The sequence below is a fragment of the Apodemus sylvaticus genome, chromosome 20, assembly GCF_947179515.1.
Source record: "Apodemus sylvaticus chromosome 20, mApoSyl1.1, whole genome shotgun sequence".
In the NCBI taxonomy this organism is placed as follows: domain Eukaryota; kingdom Metazoa; phylum Chordata; class Mammalia; order Rodentia; family Muridae; genus Apodemus; species Apodemus sylvaticus.
The window spans coordinates 15,813,091-15,838,315 of record NC_067491.1 but is presented as its reverse complement, the minus strand read 5'-3'; the positions used below and the strand labels follow the sequence as shown (position 1 = coordinate 15,838,315).

At 41.4% G+C, this 25,225-nt stretch overlaps 1 pseudogene; it reads left to right on the top strand.

The window, feature by feature from the left end:
* Window positions 1-1,353: 1,353 nt before the first annotated feature.
* On the top strand, window positions 1,354-4,519 carry LOC127671316 (centromere-associated protein E-like; annotated as a pseudogene).
* Window positions 4,520-25,225: the final 20,706 nt, after the last annotated feature.

Sequence of the window (25,225 nt, the reverse complement as noted above, 5' to 3'; positions counted from 1 at the left end):
TTTCCACGAGGAATAGCTAGCCTCAGACTGACGGAGATTATACTGCTGCCTAATACATCTAAAAAGAATGAGACTCAAATAGGTAAAAGTTCTCCCAAACATCTTAGCTGCATCCTATAAAGAGGCTCAAGATTGTTATAAGTATATAAAATATGTAGCTTCCGGTAAAATAGGATTTGCAATGCCTAGCATGCAAAAAGCAATTGCCAGACATGAAAATGGGGTAATGGAAGGACAAGGGGGGAGGGAGGAGGAAGAGGAGGAGGAAGAGGAGGAGGAGACCGCCACCAACACCGCCAGGATTGACTGCAGCACTGCATTGGAAAACTATGGATCTGAGTTAGACTGGGACTCTGCCTTCAAAATGATGGCAGGAAAGAAAGCGGCAAGCATAGCAGGCAAGCATCACTGTCTGCTATCAAAGCTCTGACCAATACACATCCCAAGCATCTGGACCAAAGACCATGTATGGGCAGGGATTCAACTATACAATAGATATTTGCAAAACTATATCACAGTACGAACACATGGTTACAAGTTAAGTGTGCTATTATGTTCTGAACGTTTTCTCCCTCATTTCTGTACCAAAGTAAGGATACTTGGTCCTTCACATACAATGATTGGTTCTAAAGATTGTCTAGGGCAAGATCAACCAAATTCAGATGAGGCACCTTGATAGAACCATCAAAATTGGAAGATTCACCCTTTTCTCTGCTTTCCAAAATCATCCTAAAAATGGTATAAGAATGACTGCTTCTTTGATTTTGGTTATTCCATAATGTCTGTTCTTTTCTAGTGTTGCGAGCCAGTTCAAAGCCATTTCTGCTGTATAAACCACTTCTTCTGTGAGACCAGCAACATAAACATTCTTGTGGATGTCTTCCCCAATTATCAAAGGTTTCATTTTTTGAGCATTACAGAGTAAGTCTGTAATGGTTTCATTGTAGATAGATCTCCATGTAAGAAACCATGGTCTCCATGTAGAAGCCATTATAGACTGTAATGGTTTCATAGGAAACCATGGTCTCCATGTAGAAACCATTATAGACTGTATTCATATGCTTAGTTTAAGACCCGCTATTTCTCTTTATCTTTAAGAGAGCATCATTTGACGCATTAACATAAGGAGTATTCATATGCTTAGCCATGCTAGCAAACTGGAGGGTGGTCAGAGTTTCATCAAATGATACTGGAGTAATTGTGCAGATGATACGTGTCTTCGCATTTCCTCCCAAGGGATTTTGAAGAATTCGTGTCAATTTGCAATCTCGGTAATTTATGAAACCACCAACCTGTCACCAACCTGTCCGTCACTGAGTTTCTTTTATGGTTTCATTATGGGTTTCTCACCATATGAGTCGTTCTCATACCATTTTTAGGATGATTTTGGAAATCAGAGAAAAGGGTGAATCTTACAATTGTGATGGCTCTTATCAAGGTGTCTCATCTGAATTTGGTGGATCTTGCAGTCCGTGAAAGAGCTGCTCAAACAGGAGCTGAAGGTGTTCAACTGAAGGAGGCTGTTCTAGAAATTACAACTTGATTTTGGGACAAGTGATTAAGAAACTCAGTGATGGACACGTTGGTGACAGACAGGTTGGTGGGTTCATAAGTTACCGAGACAGCAAATTGACACAAATTCTTCAAAATCCCTTGGGAGGAAATTCAAAGACACGCATCATCTGCACAATTACTACAGTATCATTTGAAGAAACTCTGACCACCCTCCAGTTTGCTAGCATGGCTAAGCATATGAATACTCCTTATGTTAATGATGCGTCAAATGATGATGTTCTCTTGAAAAGATAAAGAGAAATAGCGGATCTTAAAAAAACAGTTGGAGGAGGTAAATACAAAGACTCAGGCACAGGAAATGGCAAAGAATCAACTGTCCCAGCTTCTGGATGAAAAAGACTTGCTTCAGAAAGTTCAGGATGAGGAAATTCAGAACCTGAAGTGGATGCTGGTGACGTCATCTTCTCTTGCAATGCAACAGGAGCTAGAGATTAAAAAGAAATGAAGAGTTACTTGGTGCTACGGCAAAATGAAGGATTCAAATTATGAAAAGGAATTTAAAATCCCAACAAACATACAAGAAAATGTAAATCTTCTGTGACTTTTTGAGAGAGAATTCTATCATGTAGTCGGGAGAGAGTGCACTCTTGGGAGTCTGCAGTGTTTGGTAGCACTCTGGAGCCATTGCCTGAGGAGGAATGGAGCTCAGCCTCCATGCTCCTAAGCGAGGAAACCATAAATGTGAGTTGAACTCAATGCCAATATAATGATCTCGTGTAGACTATGAACAGCTGAGAAAATGAAGACTTGAAAGTGAAATTAAAAGGAAAAAAAATGAGTTAGAGGAATTTGAGTTTCCAGAACAGAAAGAAGAAAAAGATCAAGAGATGCAACTAATGCATGAAGTTTCCAACTTAAAGAATTTAATTAAACATGCAGAAGAATATAATCAAGGTCTAGAGAATGAACTAAGTTCAAAAGTAGAGCTTCTTAAAGAAAAAAAGAGGACCAGATTAAGAACCTGCAGGGATACATAGATGCCCAGAGTCAGAAAAGATGAAGATAGATGTGTCCTACTCACCGGACACCACTGAAGACCAGAAAACAGGCAATGCGCACTGTCTGATTTGGACACAGTAGCCCTTGATGCCAAGAGAGGCATCCTTCCTTAGAAGTGAAAATCTGCAGCTGAAGGAGAAAATTAATGAACTTTTAGATTCTTGTAAGCAAATAGAAAATGACATTCAGGTGTATCAATGCCAACTGGAAGCAAAAAAAAAAAAACCTGCAACTGATCTGGATAAGGAATTACGGTCGGCTTTTCAAGAAATGTCAAAACTCGGCCTCCTGGTAGACGGCAAAGGTTTATAGTCTAATTTGGAATTGGGAAAAAAAATTACTGACCTGCAAACAGAACTAAATAAAGAAACTTTGCAAAAAGAAGTTAACTTGCTGTTGGAGTTGAAATCTTTATGTCCGAGGTGGAGATGCTGAGGAAAGTTGCATGAGAAATCTGAAGAACTCTGAAGAACTCTAGGAACAGAAAGAGAAAAACTTTTCTGAAATAGCTCAGAAAGTGGAATTCAAGGTTTGCTTGAGGAGATTGGAAACACTAAAGATGACCTTGGGGCTTCCAGGCTGAGTCAGAGGGGCAGTGAGGAGGTGTGGCCGGCCCTGAGAAGCCTGGGCATGGAGCTGGAGCTCAGGCATGAGGGGGCCCTGGAGGAGAGCAAGAGGAAGAAGCAAGAGGAAGAAGCAGGAGATGGCAACGCTCTCCAAAGAAGCAGAGCGCCTGGCTCTGGATTCCATGAGGGCCAAGCTTTCTCACAAGACTCAGGAGCTTGAGCGGAAAACAGTTGAGGCTCCAGAAAGGCTGAATAAAATGGAGGAGCTGAGAGACAAGGTAGAAAGCAGAGACTCTAGCCTGCAGTCTGTAGAGAAGGAGAAAGCTCTGCTCAGGGAGCAGCTGCAGCAAACCTTGGAGGAAGAGAGCCTTAACCCAAGAAGAGAAAGACCTAAAGCTAAACTCCAGGAGAGCCTGCAGACTGAGGGACCAACTCAACAGTGACATCCAGGACATGGTGAACATGAATATAGATACTCAAGAACAGTTACTAAATGCTCTCCAGTCTTTGAAACACCAGGAAACAATTAACATGCTGAAATGAAAACTTCTGAGGAAATGCCCAGTAATTTGCATACAAAAGAAGGGGGAGGAGCTGGAGATGAAGCTCAGCTGGAAGGCATAGATGAACAGAATCTGCTGGCTGAAAAGTGCCCACACATTGGTCCTTGGTGGTAAGGACAATGGAGAAACTGAGGAACAGGAAAATAGACTCTCTAATGCAGGAGAGTGGTGGACTCCAACAGACACTGGAAACTATTAGAGCAGAAAAGGAACAACTGAAGATGGACCTAAAGGAAAATATTGAAATGAGTATTGAAAACCAGAAAGAGTTAAGAATTCTTAGAGATGAACTTAAAAGGCAACAAGAGATAGCTGCACAGGAAAAAGATCGTGCCACGGAGAAGAGAGAAGAGCTCTCCAGGGCGCAGGAGAGACTGGCACAAGTAGAAATAGAAGCTAAAGGACAAGGACCAGAAACTCCCAAGAGACACAGCAGCAACTTCTTAGTACACAAGAAGCTATGAATAAGATACGGGCAGAGGCGACCGAAGTGGAGAGCTTAGAGAATGAATTCAGGTGCCAAGGATTGGCATTGGAGGGTGTGGAAACAGACTGGAGTTAGCTCAGAAACTTCATGAAAATTATGAGCAGATGAAATCTATACTCAAATAAACGATCTGAAAGAATTACTGGAGTCATTTGAAATAGAGAAAAAGCAACTTAAAGAATATGCAAAAGAAATCGAAGCTGCTGACCTACAAACAAGAACTAAACATTGCTCACATGAATCTGAAAGAACCAAGAAACCAAAGACAGACACACGTGGACAAACTGATGCACCAAAGACAATACATAGAGAGGGAACAACACTTGTAACCAGGACTAAAAATACCTCCAGTAGGGTCCATAGAGGAAACAGGACGTCTCCAGGTTTCCCCTTGTCCCTAGGAGAGTTTTGAAATCCATTTTCCTTCTCTTCTCTTTCTCTCTCATCTTTCTAACATCGTCTTTGGTTGGTTGTTTTTTACTCTTTTTATTTTATTCCCTATTCCTCTTCCTTTTGCAGTTCTAGGCTGCGGACAATTTGCCTAATAAAATTCACCATCCCAATTTGCTGTCACACCCTAGCTGTTTTAACCTTAATTCCAGTACCCTGTTGCTTAAGCAAGTCTACCAATTGATCTACTTACTAATTGTAAGGTGGAACCTGCCGTCTCCATCGTGCCATCCTGACATACTTGGCCTGATGCAGGCCTTACTCTTACTTTGTTTCTTGCACCATATATTCCCCAACACGTTCGTCTTCCTTGCCAGCTGGCTTTTCTTTGAACGATGCAGTCAGGAGCGTCAGGATCTCCTCTCCTTCCCAATCTGGGTGGAACTTCAATTTGACAGCACCCGCCACAGTACCGAGTATCGGGCGTAGGCCTGGGGTATTAACAGAAGACACAGACATGGGTCATTTTGTAAGGAGAATGTCCAATAACTTATAAGCCAATACTCTATAGTCAAGACATGCAAAACATACTTATACCTTTAAAACCAATCAAACAAAAATGAAGTGACTAGGCAAATCTTATAAGTTTAAACCAAATAATTTTTTTCTAGCTTTAGTGTCAATAGAAAAAGCACTTTGGACCCAATAATCACAATTGCAGAGATTTCTCTAGGAGAAATAACCATCAGCCTACTTGCCCTAGAACTTGAGAAGCTGCTGGCCCCTTTAAAAGCAGCTTTTCTCCAGCTGTGCTTGACTCCTAGCTAAATGCAGGGCAGCTTAAATCAGCCTCTGCTGTGTAAACTGAGACTGGATAAAGAGATGCACCTCCAGCAGAAAAATTTTTTTGCCATTTTTTTCTTTTCAGCATGAAACACAGAACAATCATTCAGAGGGGAGTGCTCTCAGCCAACAATTGGACAAGGTTCCCAATGGAGGAGCTAGAGGAAAAAACCCAAGAAGCTGAAGGAGCTTGCATCACCATAGGGGGAACAACAATACAAACCAACCAGTATCCCCAGAGCTCCCAGGAACCAAACTACTGTCTTAGTCAGGGTTTCCATTCCTGCACAAACATCATCAAGAAGCAAGTTGGGGAGGAAAAGGGTTATTCAACTTACACTTCCACATTGCCGTTCATCATGAAAGGAAGTTGGGACTGGAACTCAAGCAGGTCAGGAAGCAGGAGCTGATGCAGAGACCATGGAGGGATGTTCCTTCCTGGCTTGCTTCCCCTGGCTTGCTCAGCCTGCACTCTTATAGAACCCAAGACCCAGAGATGGTACCACCCACAAGGGGCCCTTCCCACTTGATCACTAATTGAGAAAATGTCTCACAGCCGGATCTCATGGAGGCACTTCCCCAACTGAAGCTACTTTCTCTGATAACTTCAGCCTGGGTCAAGTTGACGCACAAAACCAGCCAGTAAAACTACCAACTAAAGAGTACACATGGAGGGACCCATGGCTCCAGATGCATATGCAGCAGAGGATGGCCTTTTTGGACATCAAAGGAAGGAGAGGCCCTTGGTCGGAGAAGGCTTGATGGCCCAGCATAGGGGAACACCGGGACAGGGAAGCCGGAGTGGGTTGGTTGGTGAGCAGGGGGAAGGGGTGATGAAATAGGGTTATTTTTTCAGAGGGGAAACCAGGAAAGGGGATAACATTTGAAATGTAGATAAAGAAAATAGAAAAAACATATTAACAGTTCTATGGTAGGCACACATTACACAGAACTTTGTATACATCACTGATCATTTTTTAAGGTAAATTGTATGACAAACTGGAGACATAGAGAAGGTACACTCCTCGGGATCCCCCTGGGAAAGCATGAAACACTTTGTGAAAAGCGTGTCTCTCACATCTGTAGCACACAATTTTGCCTCTTGTATACAGGCTGGGGTTATAAAACGCTAGATAAACATGAATATAAGGCTTGCCCATGCAGAGATGTGGTAGTAGGTAAGACAGATGTGTACTGTTTGCAAGAACACCGGGGATAATATTGCTGCCTGTCTATTGTTGGGAACTGGGGAGCTTAGCTCAACACCCCCAGCTGAGCTGTTTGCACAAGTTTCTTGAGAACAAAACACCCTGTGGCATAGCTGGATTCCTGCCTTTCCGTGTGGTAGGGACTTCCCAGGTGCCTGACCTATAATTGTTTTTTCCTGTTCCTGGCCTCTAGTGGATATATTGCTGGTCTCTCAGTAAAGCTTACAGAATGACCCGTGTCTGTGTTTTTTATTAATCCCCCAGCCCTATGCCCGATACGTGGTACCTTGGCAGCACGGGCGTGGGCAAATGGAGGTTCCACTGAGATCAAGAAAGAGAGGAGCACCTGACGGGATCGTTCCAAAAAAGGCTGGCCGACAAGGAAGAGGAATGTAGTGGGAAATTGTGACCAGGAAAAAGTGAAATGGTGGTCACAGATTGAAGCCTGAAATTGGGGTTTGGAAATGGAGAGAACAACTGAAGGATGTTCACTTGGGTGGAGATCCATCGGAATGAAAAAAGTTATGTATCCTACATGGTAAGCAACATACAGCATTAAGGCTGTTGTTGCAGGGGTGCAAAAAGGGGTACCGGCTAGACTGAATCAGTGTAGGCCTGACGGTGAGATCAGATAGGGTGTGACAGCAAATTGGGGTGGGGAATTTTACTAGGCAAATTGTCAGCAGTCTAAAACTGCATCAGGCAAGAGGAATGGGGCATAAAATAAAATAAAAAGAGTAAAAGACAAACAGATTTTAGAAACATGAGAGAGAAAGAGAAAGAGAAAAGAAAAATGGATTTCAAACTTTCCTAGGGACAGGGGGAAACCTGGAGACGTCCTGTTTCCTCTATGGACCCCAATGGAGATATTCTTAGTAGTGGTTACAAATGCTCTTTCCTCTCTATGTATTGTCTTTGGTGCACCAATTTGTCTACATGTGTCTGTCCTTGTTTCATTGTTTGAATGATTGTTCTATGTTTCCTTGAATACTAAACCATGTGTTTTAGTCCCATTCTTCTCTGAAAAGTCTCTAATGAACAGGAAGAAGACAAGAAGAAATTGAATTGTTCTAGCAGATTGTGTGTATTGACAAAACTACTGAGTATGAAGATGCTGCTGTGGTTAAAGAACTCCTGGAATTGTGCCTATGCCTCTAAATAATGAAGGGAGATTCCCTGTCACCTGTATCACCATCAGAGAGACTTTGGCATTTTTGCCACCCTTGATTTAAAAAGGTCTGGGCTATGGCACTGGGGCTTTTGGCTTGTGGAGCTGCCCCATTGGGATTGTTTCTTCTAACTGTATGTGCAAACAACAGTCCAGAGCAGTAACTGAACAAGTGCTTATGACACAGGATAATACATCTGCTCAAATTTGGCTCAGCCTGTATCGAGAATAGTTAGTCTATGATGGGTATCTCCTTTCCAGTCCACACCAACCTAAGACAGGGGCTCTGGGACTGGCAGAGATTCCCAGAGATTGGTAATGGGAGTTGGATGGAAGGTGTCCTAAGACAGATGCTATTCCTTTTTAAAAATAAAAAAGGAGGCTGTTGGGAACCAGCGAGCTTAGCTCAACACCCCCCAGCTGAGCTGTTTGCACAGGTTTCTTGAGAGCAAAACATCGTGCAGCTTAGCTTGATTCCTGCTTTTCTGCCTGGTGTGGTAGGGACTTCCCAGGTGCCTGACCTATGACTATAATTGTTTTTTCCTGTTCCCTTCCCTGGCCTCTAGTGAATATATTGCTGGTCTCTCAGTAAAGCTTTGGCATTCTCCTTACAAAATGACCCGTGTCTGTGTTTATTAATCCCCCAGGCCTATGCCTGATACTTGGTACCATGGCAGTGCAGGTGCTGTCAGTCTATCTCAGGACGGCAACAATCTCATTGTTTGCATGCTTCTCAGGACTCTCTTGAGTTCAACAACAACTGAACATGAAGTATTTCTGAGATTCTGTAAACGTGTAACCTCCTTGCATTCACATTACACTGTATTTCCCTCAGCTTCAGAGTGGCTGGGCCATGTTCACAATGATGGATTTTCCAGTGTCACTTCCTTACCAGATGATTTTGGACAGCAGTTCTGTTATTCTATGATGCCTCAGTTCTCAAACATCACATGTACCTGTCTGGGAAGGAGGAGAGTATACTGAGAGCTAAATAGTCCCATGGCCTTGTATGCTGTCCCTATCCCAAGAACCAAGCCCAGCTGTGCCCAAAGGCCAGCGCCTGGAGTGCAAAAATGAAGAGGAGACTGAAAATCATTCCAGCTTTGAGATTCTAGGGGTTCTTTGAGACCATGAAATGCTCACGTAGCTTCCTCCTCGATAAATGGATAATGATAGCCCCTGGCTCTACCAGAAGCTTGCTCCAAGCATCAGAGATAATGGTGGTGAAAGTGCCCTGTACACTACTTTATAAGTAGATGTACTTAGGCAGACCTGGCTGTTTGCACAAGGGGCAGTGTTGAGGATCCACAGTATTTGAGAGAGGTGATGAAGCAATATAAGTGCCTGGAAGCCATGTGTTTAATGACACCTTCTCCCTGACTGAAATGTATGTGTATCCATATGTGTATGTGTATCCGTATGTGTATGTGGTTGTGTGTATGTGTATTAATAGTCTCCTTGCATTGCTTTAACAAAAGCACCATATATTGGCAACTCATGAATAATGGAATTCACTTCCCATAGTTCTGGATGTTGGAAAGTCCAAGGTCAAGTCACCAGCATAGGATTGTTTAAGGTTTGGGATTATTCCAAATAGATTGACTAGCAACACACTTTGGGCACATTTACCCATTTAACTCATTTATTTGTATCTATTTTATTTCTATTTTAAGATTTGTTTTCCTTTTAATTATGAGTTATCCCACATGTGTGTATAGATGTCGGCAGAGGACAGAAGGGGCTATCTGATTCCCTAAAACTAGAGTTACAAATGGTTGTGAACCATCTAACCATGGGTGCTAGGAATCAAAACCAAATCCTCTGGAAAAGACTAAGTCATCTCTCCAAACTATATTTTTTATTTATGCACACACAGGTGTCTGTATTAATGTCTTCTCTGTGTGTGTGCATGAGTGTCTGTGTCTCTGTGTGTGTTTGTGTGAGTACATGCTGGTTTTGTATTTGTGTGTGTGTTTATGAATTTATGCATGAGGATGCATCTGAGTGCCTGGCCTGTGTGTTTGTGTCTGTGTGTGTTTGTGTTAGTATCTGCTGGCTTTGTATTTATTTATATGTGTATCTGCTTGTATATTTGCATGTGTGTCTGTGTGAGTGTCTGCCATCTGTGTATGCATGTGTGTCTATTTGAGTGTGTTGTGGATAGCCCTGGGCTTGTATTTTGATGCTAATTCCACTCCTGGGAGAGGCTGCAGATGAGGAGTTAATCACGTATACAGGTGCCTTGTGAACCTTCTCCCCACCTTAACTTTTCAAATAAAGGCTAGAGCCAATGATTGGGCAGGAAGAAGGAGGGGGAGCTGAGAGGTTTTGGAGGAGGACAAAAGGATGGATGGGGAAGGGGGAGGAGCAATGGAGGATTGATGGAAAGGATGGAGAGAAGCTCGTGGCCTGGAGAAACCCCAAGTTATATCGGATAAGGTAGATGGGAATAGAGTAGTGTAGTGGGAGATCTGCCCAATCTAGACTTATAGCTTGTATTGTTAACGATTGAGTTGAGATGTCTTTTATGGGGTAATTGGGTTGAAAAAAATATTGCAACATGAGTGTATTCATTTGTGTCTGTGTGTCTGATATTCCTGCCGGCTCACTATGACATCCAGAGGGTGTTGGTTTCACTGAGCTGAAGTCCTGAGGGTATATCTGTGCTGGGAAGTGAAGTTGGTTCTTCTAGAAGAGCAGCAAGCAAGTTCTATCAATGACTGGGCAAACTCTTCAATACTCATTCACTGACTTCATTCGCAACTTTAAAATTAACTATTTGAATCACAGAAGATAGATACAGATTCAAATTTTGGCGATGTTGCCAAATGGTTTTCTGAAATAACTGAACCAATTTCCAACCTATCTAGCAGTACACAAAACTCACAATTGCTCCATTTCCTTGCCCACACTTGGGATTTTCTGTGCTTCTTTTTTGTCCTCTGTGCGGGTGTCTTAGTTTTCTGTAGTTATATAATAAGTTGTTAAAAGCTTACAGGCTTAAAACAATGTATATTAATTATTTTACAGTTGATGTGCCTTGGAGTCAAATTTCTCTGGATTTTCTTCTCAGAGTCTTAGAAGGCATGATAAAGGTGATCTTAGCAATGTCCTCAGTAAACCACTGCTGTGTGGTTTGAATAGGTATGGTAAACACATGTGTTTGAATGCTTGGCCATTGGGAGTGGTACTACTAGGAAGTATGGATTAGTTGGAGGAAGTGTATCACTGTGGGTGTGGGCTTTGAGATCTCCTGTGCTCAAGCTCCACCCAGTGTGGACATGGTTGATCTTGTGCTGCCTTGGATTAAGATGTAGAACCCTAGGCTCCTTCAGCACCGTGTCTGCCTGCATGCTTGCATCTTCTGCCATGATGGTAATAGACTGAACCTTTGCAACTGTAAGCCAGCCTCAATTAGAAGTTGCCCTGGTAAGGTCAGTCTGGCAGTTCCTTAGAAAAGTGGACATAGAATTACCTGAGGACCCAGCTATACCACTCCTGGCCATATACCCAAAAGATGCTCCAACATATAACAAGGACACATGCTCCACTATGTTCATAGCAGCCTTATTCATAATAGCCAGAAGCTGGAAAGAACCCAAATGTCCTTCAACAGAGGAATGGATACAGAAAATGTGGTACTTTAACTCAATGGAGTACTACTCAGCTATTAAAAACAATGACTTCATGAAATTCTTAGGCAAATAGATGGAACTAAAAAATATCATCCTGAGTAAAGTAATCCAATCACAAAAGAACACACAAAGTATGCACTCACTTGTAAGTGGATATTAGCCCAAATCTCAGAATACCCAAGATACAATTCACAGATCAAATGAAGCTCACGAAGAAGAAAGACCAATGTGTGGATACTTCCAGCCTTCTTTTTTTTTTTCCCTTGTTTTTTTTTTTTATTTTATGTTTTTTTATTCGATATAATTTATTTACCTTTCAAATGATTTCCCCTTTTCTAGCCCCCCACTCCCCGAAAGTCCCGTAAGCCCCCTTCTCTTCCCCTGTCCTCCCACCCACCCCTTCCCACTTCCCCGTTCTGGTTTTGCCGAATACTGTTTCACTGAGTCTTTCCAGAACCAGGGGCCACTCCTCCTTTCTTCTTGTACCTCATTTGATGTGTGGATTTTGTTTTGGGTATTCCAGTTTTCTAGGTTAATATCCACTTATTAGTGAGTGCATACCATGATTCACCTTTTGAGTCTGGGTTACCTCACTTAGTATGATGTTCTCTAGCTCCATCCATTTGCCTAAGAATTTCATGAATTCATTGTTTCTAATGGCTGAATAGTACTCCATTGTGTAGCCTTCTTAGAAGGGGGAATAAAATACCCATGGGAGAAAATACAGAGACAAAGTATAGAGTAGAGACTGAAGGAAAGGCCATTCAGAGACTGCCCCGCCTGGGGATTCATCCCATATCCAGATACTGTTGTGGATGCCAGCAAGTGCTTGCTGATAGGAGCCTGATCTAGCTGTCTCCTGAGAGGCTCTGCCAGAGCCTGACAAATACAGAGGAGGATGCTCGCAGCCAACCATTGGATGCGCATGAGGTGCCCAATGGAGGAGTTAGAGAAAGGACTGAAGGAGCTGAAGGGGTTTGCAGTCTCACAGGAGGAACAACAATATGAACCAACCAGATCCCCAGAGCTCCCAGGGACTAAACCACCACCCAAAGAGTACACAAGGAGGCACCCATGGCTCCAGCTGCATATGTAGCAGAGGATGGGACATCATTGGGAGGAGAGGTCCTTGGTCCTTCGAAGGCTCAGTGACCCAGTGTAGAGGAATGCCAGGATGGGGAAGCAGGAGTGGGTGGGTGGGTGGAGGGAATACCCTCATAGAAGCAGGGGGAGGGGGATGGGATAGGGAGTTTTCCAAAGGGAAACCAGGAAAGGGGATAACATTTGAAATGTAAATAAAGAAAATATCTAATAAAAAATTCAAAAATAAGAAATAGATGAAATTAGTGTAAAAAAAAAAGTTGCCTTGGTCATGGTGTCTCTACACAGTAATAAAACCCTAACTAAGACACACTTGGCATCTTGACAGGTCCAGAACCTGTTCTTAAGATCCTCAGGTTGTTGACTGACTTCATTGTCATTGCCGGATAACTGATAACCTCAGGGTATTTTCTGACTGTTGGTGATGCTGTACTAAAGTCACTGAAGCCGTCTATAGTCTGGGATTCTGCTTTCCTCTCCTTGAAGCATGAGCATCTCAAAAGCACTGCAAACTTCTCGAGATGCACAAGAATCTTGACCTCTAGTAGTAAATAGTATATGAAACGTGAAGCAAAATGAGAATTGCATTGAGTAGCATCCATTATCCCTGCCAAGATCTATTAGCGAGAAACCAGTGAAAACTCTTGTTTGTTCTCAAAAGGAAGGGGTTCACAGAGGTGAAGACACCAGATGCCTGAGGAAACTGTGAGTAGTATTAAGATTTTTGTCTCTCACAGTAATTGTATCACACCAGAATTTTAGTTTACATTGTGTGACCACTGTCTTTGGAACTAAGAGAATAAAATAAATAAGTAAATTAGCTAGTAAATTTGTTCTGAAATATCCAGATTATTGCTTTCCACGACTTGTGAATTAAACTTTGCTCAGTCCATCTAAATGTGGACTCTAGATGCACACTTCTGTTTTCATGTAAAGACTACCTTTTATGTAGATTTGATATTCTGCCATCTCGAGTGTGTATTGTTTTAATTGAATAATAAAGGCACAGACCTGAATCATAATCTGAGGAAGCCCACACATTTTGGCAATTCTGCTGCAATATGTGGATCTCTTAGGCAGCTGCCCGGAGCTGTGACTGGTCTCTTCTTTCCTGCTTACTTCCTCTGAACAGCAGGAAGTGTCATTTCTTGTTAAGTAGCAATTTCACTCCAGGACAGACAGCATTTCAAGAGCCAATGTTGAGCTCTCTGAGGTTTGTTTATTGCTCTGTCTAACTTTATAGAGTGTTTGAGCCTTCCCCAGGAAGATAATCCTGTGCAACTATTATATGTTTGCCTGGCTGATATGTCCGGTCAATAACAGATTTTTTTTTTTAATGGAATCTTTCATACTGATCACCAGAGAACACGGTGAGCATCCCTTCTTTGGTGTCTGGAATTGAAAGAGTCACTCAGCTAGACAAACACTGCCTTCTTCAATGTGTCAGCCACTGTGGCAAGTATTGTCACAGATGACATAATACAGCCAGCTGCAGCCAGACACAGCAGAGAGTTTGTGAACTAATGCACACCAAGGAGATTCAAAAAATAACTTTTTGGGTGAACTTCCAGATTCATAATTTCCCTAAATCCAGAAAGCACAAAAGCTTCTCTTACAGAATTTTTTTTAACCTCGAATGATATTTTAATCTTTTGATAACCCTGTTAATAGAAATATGCAAAAAGAAATTTGCATGACGGGAAATAAATTTCCAAATATAGCAACATATTCGTAGGAGAGTGATTACATCTAACACAGAAAATGTCACAGGGATAATTCCACCTGGTGCGTCTTTGCGTGTTTATAATAAGACTACAGAGAAATTCATTCAGATTTGACTTCCCTTGCAAGGAAGAGGGAAATGTATGCCAAAATATTCAGAACTCTGAAAGAAACACCTGAAAATTATTTATAGCAGATAAAATTCAACTATCATGAGCAGTGAATTTTAATTTCTGCTGAACAGGAAAAATAATTATTTCTTAAGTGTGGTTTTGTAAGTAAAAGTCACAGGTAATTGAATATTGATGCAACACACTGAAGGGGAACTGAGGGATGAGCAGGGTTCTTGTGTCTATGAAGACTCAAGGATGTTTTCTTTGACTGTTATATCAATGCTTTCTGTGCTATCTCCTGGGCATATGCCCACAGGATTCCCCAGAATGTAATAAGGATACATGCTCTACTATGTTCATAACATCCCTATTTGTAATAGCCAGAACTTGGAAAGAACCCAGATGTCCCTCAGCGGAGGAAAGGATACAGAAAATGTGGTATATATACACAATGGAGTACTATTCAGCCATTAAAAACAATGAATTCATGAAATTCTTAGACAAATGAATTGAACTGGAGAATATCATCCTGAGTGAGGTAACCCAATCACAAAAGAACACTCAGTGATAAGTGGATATTAGCCTAGAAGCTTGGAATACCCAAGACACAATTCACATATCAAATGATGCCCAAGAAGAAGGAAGGAGAGGCCCCTGGTCCTGGAAAGGCTGAGTGCAACAGTGTAGGGGAATACCAGGACAGGGAAGCGGGAAGGGGTGGATTGCAGGGGGAGGGAAGAGGGCTTATGGGATTTTCAGGGAGGGAGATCCAGGAAAGGGGAAATTATTTGAAATGTAAATAAAGAATGTATCAAATAATAATAATAAAAAAAAACACAAGGAGGCTTCCTCTCCTTTCTCTTTCCTCTCTCCCTTTCTTTCTTCCTTCCCTCCCTCCCTCCTTCTCCTCCCTTTCCTTCTCCTCCTCCTTCTTTTTCTTTCTATTTTTTGTTTCTCCTACATAGCTCTGGCTTACACAATGTAGTCTAAGCTAGTCTTGAGAGCAGAGATGCATCTGCATTTGTCTCTGCTTCCTAAATGCTGGTATTAAAGGCATGGACCATCATGTCTGGTTAGTTTATTTTATTATTTATTTATTTATTTATTTATCTATTTATTTATTTTTTTATGTTGGGTTTTTTTTTTTTTTTGAGACCTCACTCCATAGACTCACTCCTGCTTCTGCCTCCCAAGTCCTGGGATTAAAAGTGTGCACCACCACTTCCCAGAAAATGTATCTATTTCCAGTTGCATGATTTTAGTATTTTACTTTCTCTTTAATTTTTCAAGAAAAAAAATCTTTGGAAATAATTTTAAGAAGCATATATTCTGTTCTACTATATATGCCCAATTTTAAATTTTCCCTTGAAATAACGTTCTTAATCAAGACTGTAGTGAAGGCTAACAACTTTGAATTCCTTAAATAAAAGGCATACTTCTAGAAAATAAGGTGAATACAGATAAACAGCTGTGGGTCCCCCCTTTCAAACAATGATGGCTTCTACTGACTCTGGCATAGGATACTTAAGAGTCCTACCTTTAGGACTACCTTTAGGAATTTAAATCCTTTCAGGTTTTTGTCAAAGGCAAAACAATTTTTATAAGCCACTTAGTGTTCTAGGGCTATACATATTTTCATCCATTATATATAGACACAAATAATTCATGCTATATATTCTTTAATCTTCTCAATAGTCTTGTAAAATGGCTGGATTAGGTTATTTATTTATTCTTCTTTCATACATTACATTCCGACCTCAGCCTCCCCTCCCTCCTCTCTTCCCAGTCCCCACCATACCACCCCTCTTCCCCAGATCCACAGTTTCTCATTTCTCTTCAGAAAAGAGCAGGCTTCCCAATAGTATCAACTGAACATGTCATAACCAGATGTAATAAGAGCGGGCACCCTTATCTTAGGCTGGATGAGACAGCTCAGTAGGAAGAAAAGAATCCCAAGAGCAGTCAAAAGAGTCAGAGGCAGCCCCCACTCCCACTGAAGGTGTCCCAGAAAACCCTAAGCAGCCACAATGTATTTGTTGGGGACCTAGCTCAGACCCATGTAGGCTTCATGGTTGCCGCTTCAGTCTTGGAGCCCCTGTGAGCCCTACTTAGTTGATTCTGTGGGCCGTGTTCTCGGTGTCCTTGGCCTACAATCCTTCCTTCTCCTCTTCTTCTATGGGGTTCCCTGAACCCCACCTAATGTTTGGCTGTGTCTCTGCAACTGCTTTCATCAGCTATTAGAGGAAGCTTCTCTGAGGATAATTGAGCTAGGCCTGATAGTGTTATTAATACAATAAACATCATTGTTTCCATTCGCTGAAGGGGCAAAGCTTAGGAAGCCCAAGGGTGGACATGACCAGGCAAATGGCAGAGTAAGTCAGCCCTTGGTGAGCCTGGCTCTGTGGTGAAGCAACCACATTTGTTGGCGTGTATCATATAACATTCCTATCTGTCTCGTGTTTGCCTACTGTTCCCAGGGGCCCAAACCCACAAACACACACTACTACAGTGTCAATAGAGTACAGTAGGAGGAGCCTGCAGGGTTCTTGAGGCTGGCAGGAGACATCTGAACAACACTAACCTGACACCTGGAACTGCATTGACAATCCAGCTCCAGTGTCTGCCCATTTTGTATTTCAACAGTAAGCCATCAGCCAGTGGCAGAACCAGCCAGTGGCCCAGCCTCTCCCAACACTTTCTGTTCTCCCCTCCATCACTTCTAACACTGAAAGAATAGAAAATAATAAAGCCTAACTCTAATGACCCCAAGAAGTCAGAAGTTTAAAATGCTATCTTGCTTTGTTAGAAACTAGGTAAAATGTCATGTTCCAGAGCCCGTCCTTTGTTTAGACCTAGCAGAAAGGCCTTGAATAGGTGATCCTGGCCCCACGAGGTAACTGGAAATGGTCTAAGCTTATCTTGCTTCTGTAAACTGCTTATACCATTACCCCTATGCAGGAGTTCACACAGCTATAGACACTCAAGAAAATAGGAAACTAATTGGTCCACTGAGCACAGGCTCCCATAATTTAAACTGATTGGCCTAAAAACTATGGAGTGGTACAAATCAATTGGCTCGCATTTCCCGGGCTCTCCATGCAAAGAAATGATTGGTTTGTGATTCACGGACTTTGTCTTAAACTTATAAAAGCTGTCGCAATTCGGCACTCATGGTCCACAGTCCTCTAGCCCTGCGCGGTATAGGCTGTGGAACCCAGAATTCTAGAATAAAGAAATCCTCATGTTATTGCATCGAGACCGTTTCTCGAGTGATTTGGGCGTCGCCTTCCGAGGCGTGGGGTGCTGGGGCACCCTTGGTTTTTGTGGTATTACAACACAATATCGCAAATCCATTCAAGGGACAAACAGACATGCGAGGAAACAACCCAACACGCTCATTTAATTGTTTTTAACCTTTGTTTTCAGTAGCTGGATTATGAATGTGCCAATATGTAGCTTTATACACCTTTATACATATACAACATATTATGAGCATATTACATGATTTCTACTCACTAGACTTCTGCACTGGGTGGATTAGTGTGTCTTACCCACATCAGAGATTTAGAGCATTGTTTTTCTAAGTGCTGCTGTGCACAGCCCTCTTCTTCCCTCTGTAGGACCAGAATTGCGTGTATCATAATGTTCTGGTTTATTCTTGCAATTTTAAAGATATAGTCTTGCTATGTTGCCCAGGACAGATTGAAATTCTGTATGTAGCTCTAACTGGCCTCAAACTTATGATCCTTTTGCCTCAACCTCCAAGTCGCTGGGATTATAGATATATATCACGTTACCCAGCTTCCCATATCTCTTAACATTTCCCATATCATATCGTATCATATCGTATCTATATCATATCAATCATATCGTATCGTATCACTATATTGTCTCTTTTTGCTTTATTTTGGATATTAAATGTTCTTTGAACGTTTACTAATCTTCCTGTTTGATGTCTGTGTGATACTTTAAAAACAAAACTCAAGTAAATTCAGCTTTATTGTACAATTTACCCATACCTTAATTTACCCATGTAAAGTCAGTGTGGTTGGGAAGAGAAAAAAAAAATGGAGCAGACAAAGTCTAAGGACCTTGCAAGCTAAGTTCAGAAGAAGAGCTGGGCTGTCTGGACAATGGGTAGCCTGGCTGGACCAGCAAAAGAATGCTGTCCTGGGTTCCACCCTGCACTTGTGAGGTTTCGGTGTGATAAACTTACTGACCCACCAAAGCTTTTCCTTCCCCAGAAAAGTGCCCTTAACCTCTAAACCTGTCTCTACCTCTGCCTCTCTCATTTCAACAAAAGATTTCACCCCCAAATCTCCCTCTTCCCAAGATCTCAGGTTACTAGCAAAACTGATAATTGATTCATATTAGTGTGTGATTTGCTAATCTGCTCTGGGCTGCTTAGAATGTTTAGGTAGAATTTTCCTAGAAATGCAATACCATTGCTCATATTTTCTCACACAAAGATTAACGGGCTTTTTTCTATATAAAAATGCTCAGTCCATGGATTTCCTCCAGGCCTTGTGAATAAAAATCTAAGAAAATGAGGCTTAGAAGCTTCGGTGTTCCCTCTGTTTCTTACAGCCCCAGAGTTACAAAATCAAACCCTTCACTCATAAACCTCAAACGTCTGTTGGTAGGACCTCAAGTGCAAGTCAGATTGACTCCGAGTAATTACAGAGGTCTCCAAGGGACTCAACCACGCCTTTATAACTGCACCTCAGTACCCCCAACAATTTCAATTTCAAGCAAATGTAACCCAGTTTTAAGTAAATGAATATTTATACAGTATATGCACAAAGTCCAACCTTATGTAGGCTCCTTGGGGAGAGATGGAAAAGCAAATGAGGACAGTCATTTTTATTTGAGAGATAGGGGAAAAAAGTCTGCGAGACCAGACTCTTACTCTGAGCTGAGACAGATATGAAAGAAATGACTAATTTAAAATGACACAATCCATTTTGAGTTTCAGCCAGGTGCACTGATGCAGCGACTAGAGACCTTTGTCACTCTGACTCTCAGTAAGGCTGGACCGAGACAGTTGGCATCTTTGAGCTCCCAAAGATTTCCTTATGCTGCTTCTTAATCTTAGTAAGGATGACCTCCTCCGTCCATAACCCTTGCTTAGATCGCAATGTCTGAGATGCATGTAGGATATGTTCATTTGTTATTGGAAAGGCTTTACAAAGGCAAGACAATATATCTTCTAGATATGTTGGGCAGCCACCCCCCCCCCCCAAGCCAGACTTAGAAACTGCGTTATCAGTGTTTTCTGGTGTACAGCCTCTTGCTTCCCGTGTCTAGACAAATTGACTCTTCCATTACTGAACATATAAAAACCATTTGCACACATTGTTAATAAGATAGGCATTGGGAAATAATAGAAATCAACTACCACTGTAAATGTTTTCATAATTTACTCATAAAACTCACGGCTCAGACAGTATAATATAAACAGCACAATCCAAAAAGGAATATGTTAAACCTCTTAAGCAGGGGAGATAAAATAATATATTTGTGATTGCAGAAAGAGTAGAGAATTCAGAACAACCCAGAATGCTTATCTGATAAGGAAATAGATGAAAAAATTGGACCACATCAAAATCTGAACCTTCAATGTGATATGAAAAATATACCATAAATAAAGTGGAAAGCAAATGACAGACTTGGTGAAGGTATTTTCAACACATAAAGCAAAGAAGGGTTTGGCATCCCGAGTCCATGACAACGGCATAGAGTTTTACAGGGAAAAGAACTGAAACCCGATGGCGAAGATGCAATGGCTCATAAGAAGACTTCGGAGACCCCAAAGATGGAACCACCCACGAGCATATGAGAGAGTGCTTGGATGCAATAGTATTGAGGAATTTGGAGTAAAAAAGTGTAAGATATGTTTCCCATAGGTCCAATTTAGGAAAAGTAAAAGATGCCTGAATGATTAGATAGGGTTCTGTCGTTGGGATCTCTAGAAGCCAGCCATAGTCAACGCAGGAGAAAAGAATGTGTTAAATCATCACAACTAATGTTTACTGCTTGCTGACTGTGTTTGAGGCACAGTTCCAAATGTACCATAGATATTTGCTCCATTAATCATTGCGAAGCTATAAGATATAGCTATAGATGCAGTTATTTTCTTTTTACATATAATAGAGGAAGAAGAGGAGGACTCTGAGTGGTTAATTTGCTCAAGGTCAATGGCTAGTTTGTCAAAAGACAATGATTTAGAATATGACCAAGCAGCCTATATGCAGAGTGCATTTCCTACTCGACCTTCAGGAAACTCACAGTCTATCGAAGGGTCAGAAGCCACACCCAAAGTCATACATACCACTTCACACACCGGTGAAACAACATAACCATCAGAAATCCCACCTGGTTTGGGAACCTCTTGTGTCTGAGGTCTTTGAGAAATGGAAATAGTTCCTTCCAAAAGGAATGGATTCCAAGAAGCACCTGCTTCGGTTAGGCCACTGGCTTTCATTCATGATTGGTTTGGAGTCCTGAGGCAAAGAGAGAATTATGGCTCTGAAGGAGGAGATAAGGTCTCAAAAGTTTGAAAACATTTCTAATATGTAGTAAGGTGATGAGTAGCCAAAAAGGGTGACACGTGGTTGCCATACCAGCAAATGCCACAGACGAAAATGATCCGGCAGTTTAGAGTTCTGGCAGCTGGTGCGGCTTTTCCACACTTCCCTGGTTTGTGTTTTATTTTTTGTTTTTTTAATTCTTATTTATTTTCTGATATCTCTTGAGAATCCATAAATGGGGATTAAAGGGATGATTTAGTGGGTATTGGTGCCAGCTACCAAGCTTGACAACTTAGGTTTGATCCTGGGTACCCACATGGTAGAAGTAGAGAGCTGGCTCCCACAAGTTGTCCTCTGACCTCCACACGTTCACCACAGTGTGCAACCCCCATAATTAAATTAAAATGGAATGAAAAGAATTACCAAGAAATGGGAAAGTAGAGACGACTGACAGACAAGGAAAGAGACCCAGCTCCCAGCTCCCAAGGATTGGGGCATGGAAGAGGAGAGGTCAGTGAGGCTCTGTATTTTGTCTCTGCAGGAATCCAAGTGGTTGCAGAGTGCTTGTGGTCTAGATCAGCTAGCCTATTCGTATTCACATGCTAAACTTTTGTAGAAAAGCCCTTATAAGACATACCCCAAATGATGCTTTCTTAGGTGTGCAGACATTTCTTAACCCATTTAGCTGATTCACCTTACTACATATTGGAAATGTTTTCAAGTTTTGAGACCTTATATATCACCTCCTTCAGAGCCGTAATTCTCTCTTTACCTTAGGACACCAACCCAATTATGAATAAAAAGCCCATGGCCTAATAGAAGTAGCTGCTTCTTAGAATCCATTTAGGTGACATCTAAAGTTAACCATAATGGGCAATATTTATGTAAACTAGAAACAAACAAACAAACAAAATCATATAAATGTACTGAGTCTAAAAACACATATTTCCAAATCACCAGTGTGTGAGATGTCTCTAAGAATGAAGAGAAAATTAGAAATTACTACAGAAATATCAAAGTATGAATAACCTTTGTTGATTTTCATGGTTTTTGGTTAATTATTTTCTGTATCTTAATTTTTTCATAATATCCCCAAAAGTAATGATGGTTCAATTACTACGTTATTTGAGTTTTGAGGTTTGGATAATTTAATCATTTTTCCAGGAATATTTTATTATGTTTCACAGGCTTATCCTTTCCACAAATAAAGGGCACAATTTTATTACTAGAACTGAAGCTATATAATTCACTTGATTAGTATTCCATTTTTGAGGTCTTTAGAGATTTGTACTTTTTCCAGGATATTTGATACTAAAGGTTCAGATATAATCTTTCTGAAGGGTATAACTTACATCTATCTCCTTTCATTTTTGTATAACTTGCCAAAAGTGATTTATCATTGCCTTCTGTCTAATGAAGACAGACTCCATTGGGGGCAAAAAGAGTCAAATTATTTTTCTTTAACCTATGGGGAAGAAATCCTTTAGAACCAGTTTCATTTCTGCTGCAACAATACAGAAAGAAAACATCATGTCATTGACGGGTCTATTTTAAGCATCAGAAAATTGAGAGCATTTGCTTCTACAATCTACTTCCAGAATACCCTTGAAGCCACAATGCTGAACCGCAACAATGTTGCGATGCATATGACCTTCCTGTGCATTTATCTTATTGATTAAGTCGTTTGAAGAATCTGATATTTCAGTAGAATCAACCACCCACAATATTGGGAAGTTTGGTTCTTTCCTTCTAGCTATGAGACAGACATTGGACTACGCATGCAGTCGCTCACAGTTCCTTGGGAACTCTCACATTTATATCTGCCAGATCCAGCTCAGAGATTAACCTATTAATAGACGCCCAGGATCATAGAGATTTGGGGAAAATTTAATCTTCTCAAGGGAGGCTCAGAATACCAAAGGAGTATTGCCTGGGGTATTGGGAAGTTATTACCAGTCTCAAACTTTCTGAAAAGAAGTCACAATATGATTGAACTTGTATTACCTGACTCATAGATACGTGGGGAGATTTTAAGGACAGCCTCAAATTCATATGAAGGGGTCACATGTGAATATGGAGGCCGAGTAATCTCCACTTCTGCAGGGGTCAGCTCTCAAGGGTCTGAAAAAGTAATTGTAAGAATGAAGTGGAGAGCTGAGAAATGAAGATTTCATAGCTATCTCTTGGACCAACTCTGCTCATAAAGGTTTGTAAGCTCAAGATAGGCAGCTGCCATCTTGAGACAGCATGAGGCAGCAGAAGGGTTCATGAAGACTCACCCTTGATGTTATAAAACACACTAAAGTAATAAACAGTTGTCATCACTCCGTGCGTGAGACCAGTGCCATCTTCAGAGATTGCTTCTCTGGGAGGTGAAGGGGTGAATGAGGAGGGTTACACAGCCAATGCCGATGGCTCCAAGAACTTGACATGCTGTCTCAACCTAGTGACGTTCTTCCTGCATTCCCACTATCTAGAATGCATCATACTCATCTTTAAATGGATGGTGAGTTTTGAAGTCCGTGAAGACTGTGTCCCGTTCAGAATGTTGGACTTCCATAATGAGAACTTTAGGCAAGATCAGACAGCACTTAGGAGAGATGGACCTAACTATGTACAAGTGTCCTGGCTCTGAGAAAATGGAATGTTGAAGGTCCAAAGAGGTGAAGACATGGGAGAGGATGTGGGTGGTTCTGCAGAGCAAGGGATGTGACAAAGAACAAATGTATTTGGATCTCAATGTTACACTAGAAATAATATATTCGTTCTATAAATGACCATAGAGATTAGTACACTGTCTTAGTCAGGGTTTCTATTCCTGCACAAACTTCATGACCAAGAAGCAAGTTGGGGAGGAAAGGGTTTATTCAGCTTACACTTCCACACTGCTGTTCATCACCAAAGGAAGTCAGGACTGGAACTCAAGCAGGTCAGGAAGCAGGAGCTGATGCAGAGGCCATGGAGGGATGTTCCTTACTGGCTTGCTCCCCCTGGCTTACTCAGTTTTCTTTCTTATAGAACCCAAGACTACGAGCCCAGGGATGGCACCACCCACAAGGGGCCCTCCCCATTTTATCAGTAATTGAGGAAATGCCTTACAGCTGGATCTCATGGGGAGGCATTTACTCAAGGGAGGCTCCTTTCTCTGTGATAACTCCAGCCTGTGTCAAGTTCACACACACACACACACACACACACACACACACACACACACAGAGAGAGAGAGAGAGAGAGAGAGAGCTCAGTAGAATCAGGGTAAGGCAGAACCATTCTGAGATGGAATGGCCGATCTTTCCGCAGTGTTCTTATAGAAGTTTGCCTGGGAGGACTCTCTGGCTGGATGGTCATAGCGGGAATCCAAGCAAAATCGAACCACCACAGTCGTGTGATGAAACCAGTTCTTTGTAAATGCCAAGCTTAGTACATTTCCCATCAGATCCACACATTCCTATTTAAGGAGGCTGTTTAAGGTTGCCTAGTCTGATCATTAACTTCATACTTAATGGCCTGGAAATGTGATTTTTACATCATCTGCATCACTAATAAATAGGGGGAAATATCACCGTGTAAGGGAAAATACCAACTTTGTAAGTGATTACTCTCGGGGGCTATCAGATTATACAGACCCAAATAAAATCTAGATGATAAAAGGAATTGTTGACTAGAATGGCTAAAATTGTTACTGAAAGTTTACAACCTCAGGCATAGAAAACAATAGATTTTTGTGAATTTCTAATGAACTTCTGAATAATCTGGTCGATCTCAGGAAGGTATTTTGAGAGCCACTGGATTAGACAAACAGAAGATAGCTGTAAATAAAATCTCAGAAACATCATGAAATAAGAATTTGTCTAGAAACCTCCCTCAACTCAGGGTGCTCCACTTCCACATCCTCACTATGACTTTTCGCTCTCATCTATTGGGCTTTGATGACCCAACCATGTTTCTAAATATTGATTTAATTTATAGCACAAATATATGGGAGAAATGAGAGCAAAACTTCCTTTTTGTTTGTTTGTCTGAGATGCAGACTGAATCATATATATATGTATATATATATATATATATATATATATATAGTATTACATATGCAAATTATGCCCCACCCCAACCCTCTTCCAAGTTTTTCCACCTAGAGGTTTTATAGTGAGGCTCTCTGTCCTGTTTAGGAGCTCAGAGTCGGCAAAGAGCCTGAGGCTATGTGAAAGGGAGGAGACTGAACTTCATGTCTTATCTGTGTTCTGTGCATGAAATGAGAGCTTGTGGGTTTGAACAACTTTTGTTTCTATTTGGAGGAATAGGTGGCTTTGTTTTGGTGGGGGAGT